Raw genomic sequence first — 13,494 nt, forward strand, 5'->3', positions numbered from 1 at the left:
AAGAAGAGTTCAGCCAGTATTTTGCCGGGATCTGTGTTGGCTTTTCGTCGGAGGTGAACACGAAGAACTTGCTCATTTCAACGCACTATACATTCACAGCATGGCCGTCAAAAACAAACAGTGGGCTTTCTACTGCCAGCAATGACTTCAGCTCCTCAGTTTCAGTCGAGAAATTAATATATGTCATCGATGTCGCACGTTTACTTTCACAAAATAATGAGCTTACCAAAGGGAAGTCACTCACGTCGTTGGACTGGCTATTTACACAAGCAGTTGTGCAACATAGACCGTGTTCGTCGAAGCCAGGCTATCTACACAAGTGTGAAGTGAGCAATCAGCGTTCGAGCTCAGCCGATATTCGTGATTTCATGGCGTCATTTTCTGAATTATTTGTGTTGTTCAACTTGAAGCTGAATAAAAAGTGCCGTGTGTGTGTGTGTGTGTGTGTGTGTGTGTGTGTGTGTGTGTGTGTGTGTGTGTGTGTGTGCCGGGTGTGTGCCGGGTGTGTGTCAGTGTCACGGTGTGTGTGTGCGTGTGTTACATGTCACTATTGCCGGGACGTCAGCCGGGCTTCTGCTAAAATAAACTGTCCAGACGGAATGCTTTCCCGCCAAGTTAAAGAGACGGTACAATCATCTAGAGAGACTAAGAAACGCGGCATGTTAAGACTGATTTTCATAATATATTTAAGCAGATTTGTGCTGACTGACACTGATTTTATCCCACAATTCATCAGTGTTAATTGAATGATCAGTCAATAGCATTCGAAAACGGAGAGTACGTGTTACGTCACTTGGCCGCAAGTGTCAGCATTTTTGTAGGGAGAGGGAGCCAGAGTGTGTGCGTGCACTGTGAAACTTGTAGGTTTTTGTATTGTTTACTTTCCAGGCTAAATTTGCAAACAGACTGCACAAATTCAAAAACCTCTCCCCACTTGTGTTAATAGGCTGGATAATGTATGTACCCACATTAATTTATGCTTGAGGACAAAGAAAGCCACTCTCCCTACTTGTGTAAATAGCTTAGCCTTGTTGAAAACAATATATACACAATTACTTCTGTATGTATAGCCTTTGTCACAGGGACTAAAGCCGAAAATGGTATAGATTTTGCATAAATGATAATGCAAATGCAGCAAATAGAACGATGTTTACACAAATAATCAACAGTTTCACACTCTGCAAGACAAAAACTGTAATTGTTTGGGTTTTTTAAACTGGAGGATCGAAAAATCACTGAGGCTTCGCTGCCATCCCGGCCGAACGTGCCGCTATCGATCAGTTAAAAGTATCTGTGTCTTAGGTTAATAACTGATTCGAATGCACTCTCATACAAAGTCATTCAAGGGAAAACACAGCGTCATTTCACTTGTACGATATCAGTCTAAAGTACTTTTAGTCTAAATTAGATTTTTTGGGGGGGTGATCTCGCATCAAGACTTAGTAGATCTATGGGACATTTCAGTGTCAGGCGCATAAAACACATCCACAAAATAACTTGAACTGTGTTTGTTTGTATTCATGTTTTTTTGTTTAACTTTTTAACTTACCAGCAACGAAAACTCAAACATAATTTATTCTATAACACTGAATACACTTCACTGAGTCTCTCAGTCATTTATCGCACAACACAGTCCGCCACGATTCAGTAAAAAAAAAGTTTTCTGGTTATACTTTTTAATTTACCAGTTCCTTTAGGAGTTCAAGTACTGAACCAATCGCTTGTCTTGTTACGTTCTTGAGCAGATCGATTGGCATAGCAACAGTTCCGGGATGCGCAGTATCGATACTCTTGAATTTCGAGTCCGACCAATGAAATTACAGAGTATCGATACTCAAAGTCTCGATACTCGCAGTATCGAGGGAAGACCAATGAAATGAACGAGTCTCGATACTCGGAGTATCGAGACTTTGAGTATCGAGACTTTGAGTATCGATACTCAGTCTCGATACTGTGGGCCTTTTGGCGCACCAGGGTGCTGTTCACACTCGAGATCAGAATTTAACCAATCGTTTTGTAGACACTCGATACTGAACTAGGGCGGCATAGCAACCATACTCGATACCACGGATTGGTTCATTTCCATACTCGATACTCGCAGTATCGAGGGAAGACCAATGAAATGAACGAGTCTCGATACTCGGAGTATCGAGACTCAGTCTCGATACTGTGGGCCTTTTGGCGTTCCATAGTATGTGAGACGGAGTGATTGAGTTTGTGTTACTGTTTGTCTATTTCTTACGTGAGCCTTGAAGGCTTCGCCTCTTGTTTTATGACTGTTTTTTTTCAAAAGTATATTGTGAAGATATGGGTGTGAAGGCGCGAAGCGCCGAGCCGACGGCGCAAAGCGCCTAGCTTGCTAGGGGGGTCCGGGGGCATGCCCCCCCGGAAAATTTTGAAAAAAAGGATGCAAAATGGTGCAATCTGGTGCATTCTGAGGATGAACATTACCAGTTTCAGGCAGCAGATTTTGTCACTGATTAATACCCCAAAAATGGAAACTCAATGTAAAATAAAGAAATGCATACCTCATTCAATATTTTTATTTTTTGGCTGGGGGGGGGGGGGGTGGGTTCTAGGGTTTCCCCTCGTTGTGGGGGTCAGGGGGCGAAGCCCCCTGAAGCTGACGGGTAGGTCATATTCTGAGATAGGAAAATGGTCGCTCCTTGCATGAAACGGCATAAAATAAGCAATAATAAAAAAAATTAAATAAGTAAGGTACATGTTTAGGCTAAGGGGGGGGGGGGGGGGTTGCGCAACCCCCATAACCCCCCCGGTAGTCCGGCCCTGGTGTGTGTGTGTATGTGTGACGAAGTGATTGAGTTTGTGTTACTGTTTGTCGATTTCTTAAGTGAGCCTTGAAGGCTTCGCCTCTTGTCTTTCATATCACGCCTGCTTGTTTGTGACGAACATGTTACGATCGATCAGACGCGTGTAGTCAAGGCGAGAAATGGCGAGTGGGGCGAGAAGTGCCGTTTTTTAGGCACTCTCGCCGCGAGTGACGCTAGGTATTGGCGAGATTACGCTAGCAGCCTCCAGCGTTGCTAGCGTATGCTAGCGAAGCGAGAAAACATGGCGGCCGTTCGACTCGGTTTTATGTTTGAGGACAATAGTTTTTTCAACTGTGATGTGAACAAGGCGAATTGGGAGAAGCTGAAAAGTTGTAAGTAATCTCATTACCTTTTTTTCCCAGGAAAAGCACATAACAGTGTTTCTTTGTAATCCTAGCGATTGTTTAAGAACGCAAACTGTGATGAATTGAGTCGTTGATACATTTTCGTCCCGCTAATACATGATAAAGAAGCATTTTTTTCCTTCAAAATGTGGCTATAGTTGGGGACAGAAACTTACAAAACTTTGGGAACATATTAAGTAAACAACGGTGGGTGTTCTCTACGTATACGATTTTGTATCAAACGCCACCCAATGCCGCCGGAATAAATTTCGAGTAGTGCAAGTAGGTCTACGTCAAGATGTTTTGACGTCATGTCAATGCATCGTGACGTCTTCCCCTTTTGGACTTATTTATCACGGCGCGTGTCATGTGTTTGTGTACATGTGTTATTGAATGTGTGTGTGTGTGTGTGTGTGTGTGTGTGTGTGTGTGTGTGTGTGTGTGTGTGTGTGTGTCACGTTGTGTGTCACGTTGTGTGTGTGTGTGTGTGTGTGTGTGTGTGTGTGTGTGTGTGTGTGTGTGTGTGTGTACATGTGCGTGTTTGTGTGATTTAGAGAGAGACGGAGAGTGTACGTGCAGTTTTAGAGAGTGGGTGTGTGCATTAGTCAGTGTGTGTGTTGTGTAGGTGTGTTCAGTTGTGTAAACAAGAACAAATCTTTAATTGTCTAAGGCCACAGCCCCTTACAATAGTGGTTAAAATAACAGCAATAGTATCTGCACAGTTATAAATTATAGTCACGCATAAAATTCAACAAATACATTAAGACCCTGAGGCTGATGACATGTCACTGAATCTGATTGATAAGGGTTCGTCTCTTCTGTAACATGAAGAACACAAATCTGCTGAAGCTGTTCATCACATTATCCTCATTACTGCCACAGAAAGAGAGAGAGAGAGAGAGAGAGAGAGAGAGAGAGAGAGAGAGAGAGAGAGAGAGAGAGAGAGAGAGAGAGAGAGAGAGAGAGAGAGAGAGAGAGAGTATTTCGTTCTTAAAGCCAAATTGTTAGTTTGAATCTGTGTATATATGAAGAACTTTATCCAGAAATGTATCATTTTTATCATTCTGTAAATGTAATTAGTGGGTTTTTACTACTTTAAAATTATAGACACAGAAGGCAACTACTACCTGCAAAGCCTAGTTGGCCGGCTAGCAAGCCAGTACCAGCTAGACGTTACCACATGGCATGTAAGGCAGGTGTCCCAGGGAGGATTCCATTCTGACCTCAACCTGGACCTTGGTGTCCTTTATAAAGAGAAGGAGGGAGAGCAGTCTACAATTGCAAGACCCCCATCTCCTCAGTGCCCAACACCATTGGGTCCTGCCAACTCTTCTCCCACACAGATGGGGGAAGAATATGAGCTTGATAGTGGTATGTCATTGTTTTGTGCTACCACCAGTAACAGGGTTCACCATACAGTGAAGAAGCAATTAGTAAATTAATATGCACTTTGTATCTGCTGAATTGAAAAGTGAATTGATTTAGTGTTAACAGTTAACAGTAACAACACTATAATGAGTAGCAGCAGTGGGAACCAAACATAGTATCCTTTACGAATACGAATACGAATACGAATACGAATACTTTATTATCTCATACAGAGAAATTTCAGTGTGGTGCACATTAAAAGACAAAACAAATAATAAGACAACAGATAAAAATACCATACGAAGCATACTACACTCGCGCACGCATATGTACACTAACAGGAATAGTAACATGATTCCAAATAGGTAAATTGCCGTCAGCTTTAGCTAAAAGTTTACCGCTAAAAACTATCATTGTGTACAGTACTAGTAGTAGTACATAAAGGTCATGTTGAATAAAAACAATTAAGAGCTTATTTTTATATTAATGACAATACCGTTATTGACATATCTGGTTTTGTTACAAAACATGTTTAAAAAACTGTTTTTGCTGACATCATATCTGGTTTGTTTCAGAAACCTCCGGTGAGACTGAGACCTGGCCATATGCAGCTGTGCTCCTACTACTAGAAACCTACAGGAAAAAGCGCAATCTTTTTCAGAGACCAACCTTAAAAAAAGCTGAGGTATGGAAAAAAATCGCGGCTGCTATGACGGAGAAAGGATGGTCTTTTTCAGGAACAGTATGTGCCAAAAAGTGGGACAACTTACGTAACCGGTGAGTGTTTTTAGAATTACCTGATGGCGACAACAGTTATCTCTTTTCATTTGCCTCTTGAAAAACTAATGATTGTAATTTATCTATGAAAATAAAAATTGTAAGTGTCGGGGGTTACAACTTAGAGATATCAAAATACAAGAGATTTGCTAAGAATTGCCCAACAATAACATTTATCAAAAAGATAAACTTCATCATTTCTAGAATCTCCTTATTATCAATATAAATCTAAAAATGTTCAGTCATCACATGATAATTCATATAGCTTTTTGACTCACATGCGAAGCAAAAGTGAGTCTATGTACTCACCCGAGTCGTCCGTCCGTCCGTCCGTCCGGCCGTCCGGAAAACTTTAACGTTGATATTTCTTGGACACTATTCAGTCTATCAGTACCAAATTTGGCAAGATGGTGTATGATGACAAGGCCCCAAAAAACATACATAGCATCTTGACCTTGCTTCAAGGTCAAGGTCGCAGGGGCCATAAATGTTGTCTCAAAAACAGCTATTTTTCCCATTTTTTCCATTTTCTCTGACGTTTTTGAGATTCAATACCTCACCTCTATATGATATATAGGGCAAAGTAAGCCCCATCTTTTGATACCAGTTTGGTTTACCTTGCTTTAAGGTCAAGGTCACAGGAGCTCTTCAAAGTTGGATTGTATACATATTTTGAAGTGACCTTGACCCTGAACTATGGAAGATAACTGTTTCAAACTTAAAAATTATGTGGGGCACATGTTATGCTTTCATCATGAGACACATTTGGTCACATATGATCAAGGTCAAGGTCACTTTGACCCTTATGAAATATGACCAAAATAAGGTAGTGAACCACTAAAAGTGACCATATCTCATGGTAGAAAGAGCCAATAAGCACCATTGTACTTCCTATGTCTTGAATTAACAGCTTTGTGTTGCATGACCTTGGATGACCTTGACCTTGGGTCACATGTATTTTGGTAGGAAAAATGTGTAAAGCAGTTCTTAGTGTATGATGTCATTGCTAGGTTTAGCTGAAGGTCAAGGTCATGTAAAGGTCAAGGTCAAGCATGTGAGTCGTATGGGCTTTGCCCTTCTTGTTTTCCACTGTATTCATGACAAATGTCCAGAGATTAGTCATCGGTCTTTTGCCATGTTAAATTCGGAAAAGACCGACACTCATGGGTCTCAAGCTGTCCGTTGACCGATAGACATGCAGAAAAGTAAGTCAGCTTGTCCTATTTTGGCAAAAAAGAAACCCATTGCAACCAACATTATTGGATGGGGGACATTCATGTTTTCTTAGTCCTGTGGCAATAGGAAAGTGTTTTTTTCTTGACTGATTGGTTTGCAAAATGAATGATTCATTGGCCGAGTATGCCAATGGACCTCTAGTAGACTATATACGGGATTTAAAACAATTTGATATGGCACTTTACTTGATGTACATTCTGTTTTCAGTTAGCGTTGTCATACACACTACATGGCTTGCTGTGTCGTACCAGATTTACACCAGGTTTTTTTTGGTTTTTTTAAAATATTGAACTGCGAGAGAAAGTGATACAATATACAAGTTTTTTTTAAAAAGCAACAAGTGTAACATCTTGCATGACACAGCAAGCCATGTAGTATTCAATGTAGGATAAAAAGTGTTTTTTTTCTATCAGTCAGGACTTGACAAAAATTTAAAATTTAGTTTATGTTTCTGTTGTAATACTATGTAATTTTACTTGTGTTTTTTTAAAATTTATTTTTATTAGTTTGTTATTTCTGGTGTTGATCTGAAGCATACACTGTGCAATCTTGTTGATATTTTTTTTATTTTAACATAATTCTGCACAGGTTCAAGATCATCAGTGATCGCAATAAGGCAACAGGGCGAGGCAGAACTAACTGGATTTTCATGGAACCGATGCGAGACATCCTGGATGGAGATCCGTCTGTCACCCCACCAGTCACCATTTCTTCTATGAGTGGAACAAGAGGTAGGACTCCATTAAGTAATAGAGAGTACATTGCACACTCACACACACACACATTGGTCTTCTTACACCTTCCTACGATATAACGGTGGTAAGTTTTCGGTTGTTGAATCTGTCTGTGTAATAGACATAATTAAAAGTAAAAAAGGAATGTATCTTCTATACTATTTAAAAAAATGGATGTAAGTGTGTCTGTCTGTCTGTGGTCGTCATACCTCAAGAGATGGCAAAAGGTAAGCACTATTTACCATGCACGCTGGCCTGAAGTCACAGATGTGCGCCTGGGTTTTTAGTTTATTGAGACATTGTTTCCTTCCTCGGAAAATTACCATCCCCATTAATGAATAAGGCTATATATAGTGCAGGGGGTGGTAAGTCATGCTTTGTCACACATGAAAGGGAGGTAACTCATCAAACCAGTATACCATGTAATTCACAAGGGCTGCCCCCCACCACATATCAATGTGTTTTTATTCCAGAAATTACTGCAGCTGTAGAAAGAAAATGATCCTGGGATGATCCGGCACGATTGGCCTAGTGGTATGGTGTCCGTGATCGGGAGGTCGTGGGTTCGAACCCCGGCCGGGTCATACCTAAGACTTTAAAATTGGCAATCTAGTGGCTGCCCCGCCTGGCGTCTGGCATTATGGGGTTAGTGCTGGGACTGGTTGGTCCGGTGTCAGAATAATGTGACTGGGTGAGACATGAAGCCTGTGCTGCGACTTCTGTCTTATGTGTGGCGCACGTTAAATGTCAAAGCAGCACCGCCCTGATATGGCCCTTTGTGGTCGGCTGGGCGTTAAGCAAACAAACAAACAAAAAATCCTGGGATGATTAATTTTTACTGCCATTTCAGAGATTCCTGCAGCTCTACCCAGAAGGGCAGTTGACATGTCAGAAAGAAGCTCTCCACCACCTTCACAACCACCAACAAGCTCTGCTGTGCAGTATCATCAAGGTGTACCAAGGCATGTTCCAAATGTGCGACCATCCCCCAGTCCCCGAGTGTCCCGCAAAAGGAAAGCCGAGGAACCTCCTTTGTGGGCAAAGGAAATGGATGACCGGCACTCAAAAACAATGGAGCGGATAGCCGCAGCCGCTGAGGAGCGCAACAAATTGCTGGCTCAATTGCTTCAAAATCGATCTGCTCCTTTGTAAAAAAAAAAAATTGTTGGTTAAAGGCATATGTACTCGATGACTATACACGCTAATTGCTTTACCAACAGCTGGAGACATGCTAAATTAAGTTCCCTGCAAAATATTGTGGTCTAGGACCCCTTCAATGTTGAGATATGTTAATTTTCATTTTGATCTGGATCGTCCTATTTATAGATTTGGCAACACATGTAACGTTGATGCAAGGGAGCTAACACCGCGGCTTTGTTGACATCCTCACTTTTTCAGAGGCTAGAACAAGCTGTAATGCATGTATTATGGTCCGCGCATGGTGACATATCGTCATTATATGGTCTTATGGTGCGTTTGACATCGATTATGGGCAAACTACACTTTGTAAACACGGGAGCGCGTACATATGCCTTTAAGACTTGAGGGCTACATGACCAACCCTATTTACATTTAGTCAAGTTTGACTAAATGTTTTAACCCTTAGGCTGGTTGTCGCGACATATGTCGCGCTACTTTACGTATACTGTCACCTGGTTGTCACGACATATGTCGCGCTACTGGCTCAGTCTGTTTGGTCGGTTCCGATTACCTCCCATGGATGCGAAAACCTTTTTGACCGTTTTTTGTTATTTTTCTCTCTGTTAATTCATCAGTGGCTATGTAACATGTGTTACAGAATTGCAAGGGTTAACATCGAGACGGGGAATTGAGACGAGGGTCGTGGTGTGTGTGTGTGTGTGTGTGTGTGTGTGTGTGTGAAGTGATTCCGAGAAAACTACTGGAACGATCTTCATGAAACTTTACATGAGAGTTCTTAAGTATAATATGTACATCATTCGCCGCCATCTTGATATGCTAGCCTCTGCCTCGTTTTCAATAAGGGCGTTGCTTAGGCTGCTAGCTACGCGAGCGCTCGCCGCGAGATATTCTCGCCTTTGCTCGCCTGTAAGCAACACGAGACTTGCTAGACTTGGCTAAAAAAACAACCGTATCCGTATGCATTCAGTGTAAATATGGCATATTACAACAGGTTCTGCCAAATGTTCGGTCGCGTACTACATGATTGTATTCAATTTATTTTGTAACATATCGATCAATTACTTCCTTTGACTGACTAACCATTATTTTGATTCGAAAAAAAAACCCATGTCGGTGAAGTCATGCCGAACATAACAATTGCAGTGAAATGGAGTACACAAAATCCTGTTTTATGTAAATAAATACAACTGTACAAAATATGCGTGCGTGTGTATTTTTCTAGAGGAAGCTATGTGCTTGTGCGTGTGTCTGTGTTTGTATACGATGCGTGCCGTGTGGAGGAGGATATGCGTGTGTGTGTGTGTGTGTGTGTGTGTGTGTGTGTGTGTGTGTGTGTGTGTGTGTGTGTGTGTGTGTGTGTGCGTGCTTGTTGTTTGCGTACACGATGAGTCTGTTCTTTAAACTGCAGAAAATATCTATCAATAGCGAGGCAATCTAACCTGCTGGGAGTATTTTCTCATGTATGTTGTCTTACGCAGTTCCCTTTAAAGGCACACTCCTTCCCGTGCAAACAGTTCAGCTCACCATCTCAGATCTGGCCAGGGCTTTGACCTGGGATAACACCATATCACTACTTGGTCACATACCAAAAACGAACAGCCTGCGTGCTCTCTGCGCACGGAGGGAATTTGTGTGTGAATTAATTCATCAAAACATTCTAACTTACCCCTGCTAGCAGTCGGGCTGTTGATTTCTGGTATGTGACCAAGTGAAGGGATTGATTTATCCCATGTCAAAGCCTGGCTAGATCTGATATGGTTTGCCGAACTGTTAACATGGAGCGGAGTTTGTTTGTTTGTTTGTTTGTTTGTTTGCTTAACGCCCAGCCGACCACGAAGGGCCATATCAGGGCGGTGCTGCTTTGACATATAACGTGCGCCACACACAAGACAGAAGTCGCAGCACAGGCTTCATGTCTCACCCAGTCACATTATTCTGACACCGGACCAACCAGTCCTGGCACTAACCCCATAATGCCAGACGCCAGGCGGAGCAGCCACAAGATTGCCAATTTTAAAGTCTTAGGTATGACCCGGCCGGGGTTCGAACCCACGACCTCCCGATCACGGGGCGGACGCCTTACCACTAGGCCAACCGTGCCGGTCCATGGAGCGGAGTGCACCTTTAAAGGATAAAGTGCAATCATAAGGGTTAGGTATACAAATAAAGTGGATCTTTTTGGGGGGGACGAAGATCAGCACGTACACTCATCCTCCTTGGCATATTCTTGATACATTTTAGATTAGAACTTGAAACCCAGTAGGCATATAAACGTCTCTTAATTAAACAAACATCATATATCTTCTTAGCTGAGAGCATGGAGTTTTGAGTCTATTAATAATGTTCAAGAACAAAATCAAAACAAAACAAAATCAAAACAAAAGCATACTTTTAGGACAGAGGAGAAAGAGCGCTTTCCTTTTTAAAAGCACTTTTTGGCCTAATTTGACACCTGATGTTTTTTTGTCGTTCATTGTTCATTTGTATTTTTTGTTTACTAAATGCTTAAGAGATCGTCAAGCAATACGAGTAAAAAAGTGTTTCTTTTTATCACTAAGTGAGAGAGAGAGAGAGAGAGAGAGAGAGAGAGAGAGAGAGAGAGAGAGAGAGAGAGAGAGAGAGAGAGAGAGAGAGAGAGAGAGAGAGAGAGAGAGAGAGAGATATTTTTATAAGGGGAAGTCCTACTGAGAAGTTTGGGGGGGGGGGGGAGGGGGCGCGTGGAGAGGGGGGGGGGGGGTAATGTCGCCGAAAGAGAGGAAGTGTGTAAGCGTGCAGAAGTACATTCGCGCGAGTGTGTGTACGTTAGTGTGTGAGTGTGTGCGCGCGCGCCCGCGCGCGCGTGTGTGTGTGTGTAACTCATAACTCATAACTCATAACATTTATTGATCCAACAAAGGAAATTAAATTGGTCATCAGCACATATAGGTCATTAATTAATATTTATAAAAGAATAAGAGAAGAAAATTCATAAAACCCATGATAACAACAAAACAAAACAAATCTAAAGTGTGTGTGTGTGTGTGTGTGTGTGTGTGTGTGTGTGTGTGTGTGTGTGTGTGTGTGTGTGTGTGTGTGTGTGTGTGTGTGTGTGTGTGTGTGTGTGTGTGTGTGTGTCTGAGGGTGTGTGTGTGTGTGTGTGTGTGTATAGTGCGCCAGATTACTGTTTTTAGCTCAGTCGACAATCCGTCTTTTTCCAGATATTGGTCTTTACGTGCAACTGAGTATTTTTCTGCTGTTTCATTGGTATTAGTTTTAGTCTCAACAGAACGCCAAAATCTATCGATTTCCAAAGATTTCTTTTAACAAATCGTTATTTCTATTTTTCGCTGTTTAAGTTTCACAATAAAACTGCTGCTGGGAGACAAATACACTCACCCAAATCAATACTAAACAAATAGATCAGAAAGTGGTCCGCATACCGCTTACAAAAAACAAAATGTAAAATATATCCTTTTGAAGTTTTGAGAGAGAAAGAAACATACATTGTTTTGAAATAATTGTAACCCTCCACCACGAAATGAGTCGCATGTCACATTTGCATGCTTTTCCTATTTTTACATTTTCTTAAACAGTTAAAGAGTTTTTTTATGCTCTATGCAGTGGTAAAAACCGTTTTAGAAAAGAGCGAAAACTTGTTTGAGTTATAAGCCTGTGACTAAGGTGACCCTCACACTGTTACCAGACACTCCCCGGACTTATATTAAGCCTAGCGCAGAACCGCGCGAAGTGACATGCGACTCATTTCGTGGTGGAGGGTCACATATATTTGGTGTCACGTTATACTTTTTAGCACGTGCGTTGCTGATTAGTGTTTCAAAAAGTAATATTTTTCTCTCTTGAGTGTTCAGAAAAATCTATTATTGTGATTTGACCTGGGGGAAGAAAAGGTGGTCAATGTAGGACTACAAAGATTACTTAGTCCCAATCACACAAGCAAGCTATTCATCCAAAGAGCGAAGGGATCCGTTGGATATTGCACTGAGCACCATGGCTGTCACCATACCTCTGTTCCTGCTTTCTTTCATTCTACCAGGTAAGCCTGATTCTTGACTCCGAAATGGATACAATTTATTTGAGCGTTTGTGTGTGTGTGTGTGTGTGTGTGTGTGTGTGTGTGTGTGTGTGTGTGTGTGTGTGTGTGTGTGTTTGTTTTAGTGTGTGTGTGTTTCTTTGTGTGTGCGTGTGGGCGCGCGCGTGTGTGTGTGTGTGTGTGTGTGTGTGTGTGTGTGTTTGTTTTAGAGTGTGTGTGTGTTTGTGTGTGTGTGTGTGTGTGTGTGTGTGTGTGTGTTTGTTTTAGTGTGTGTGTGTTTCTCTGTGTGTGTGTGTGTGTGTGTGTGTGTTTGTTTTAGTGTGTGTGTTTTAGTGTGTGTGTTTCTGTGTGTGTGTATGTATGTGTGTGTGTGTGTGTGTGTGTGTGTGTGTGTGTGGTTCTGGTGAATTTGACGAATTTGAAGAATCTGGGGCATCCGCTGTACCTTAATCTAGTAGCACACGGCACGATTAACTCGTCCACGCAACACAAGTATGGTTATTCATTAAATCAAAGTGAGCGAATGCGCTTCAGGACGCTGTCTCTCTCGGATGTTGGAAACGAAAAGTAGTCTACAAGCGCCGCCTGGCGGAAAGACGGGAGCGCCCTCTATGACGCGGCCCTCTAATAACAATCATCGCGCACACAAACAGGGGCCTGGGTGGAGATAACCCAAACTAGAAATCACAAAGAGTGCTCTTTCTTTTACTATTCAAAGATATTTAATTAAGCTTTTAAAACCCTCGCTTTGCAAAGCAAAAAGCAGTCCTCCTGCACGGAAACATTATTTGAAGCGCAGAATCTTTTGGTCTAACTTTGGAAGCGACATGAGAGCTTTTTGGCTCACGAAGTGTAGCCTATGCGATCGTGACTTTGTCTGTCTGTGCGTGCGTATGTGCGTGCGTGCGTGTGTATGTCTGTGGTAGAAACTTTAACATTTCGTCATTTGAAGACGTCACATTATGGCGTAAGAGGGTTAGACGTCACGCGAAGGAATGTCTCGGTCATTGTTA

At 42.0% G+C, this 13,494-nt stretch overlaps 2 long non-coding RNA genes across 2 annotated transcripts; both read left to right on the plus strand.

Annotated features, from left to right (window-relative positions):
• Positions 1-2,782: 2,782 nt before the first annotated feature.
• Positions 2,783-5,262, plus strand: LOC138976015 (uncharacterized). The gene is made up of 3 exons (XR_011458844.1): positions 2,783-3,163; positions 4,283-4,546; positions 5,119-5,262. It is a non-coding gene; the product is annotated as an uncharacterized lncRNA (long non-coding RNA).
• Positions 5,263-5,590: 328 nt separating this feature from the next.
• LOC138976014 (uncharacterized) lies at positions 5,591-9,652 on the plus strand. The gene is made up of 2 exons (XR_011458843.1): positions 5,591-7,287; positions 8,141-9,652. It is a non-coding gene; the product is annotated as an uncharacterized lncRNA (long non-coding RNA).
• Positions 9,653-13,494: the final 3,842 nt, after the last annotated feature.

This window comes from Littorina saxatilis, linkage group LG9 (genome assembly GCF_037325665.1).
Source record: "Littorina saxatilis isolate snail1 linkage group LG9, US_GU_Lsax_2.0, whole genome shotgun sequence".
In the NCBI taxonomy this organism is placed as follows: Eukaryota; Metazoa; Mollusca; class Gastropoda; order Littorinimorpha; family Littorinidae; genus Littorina; species Littorina saxatilis.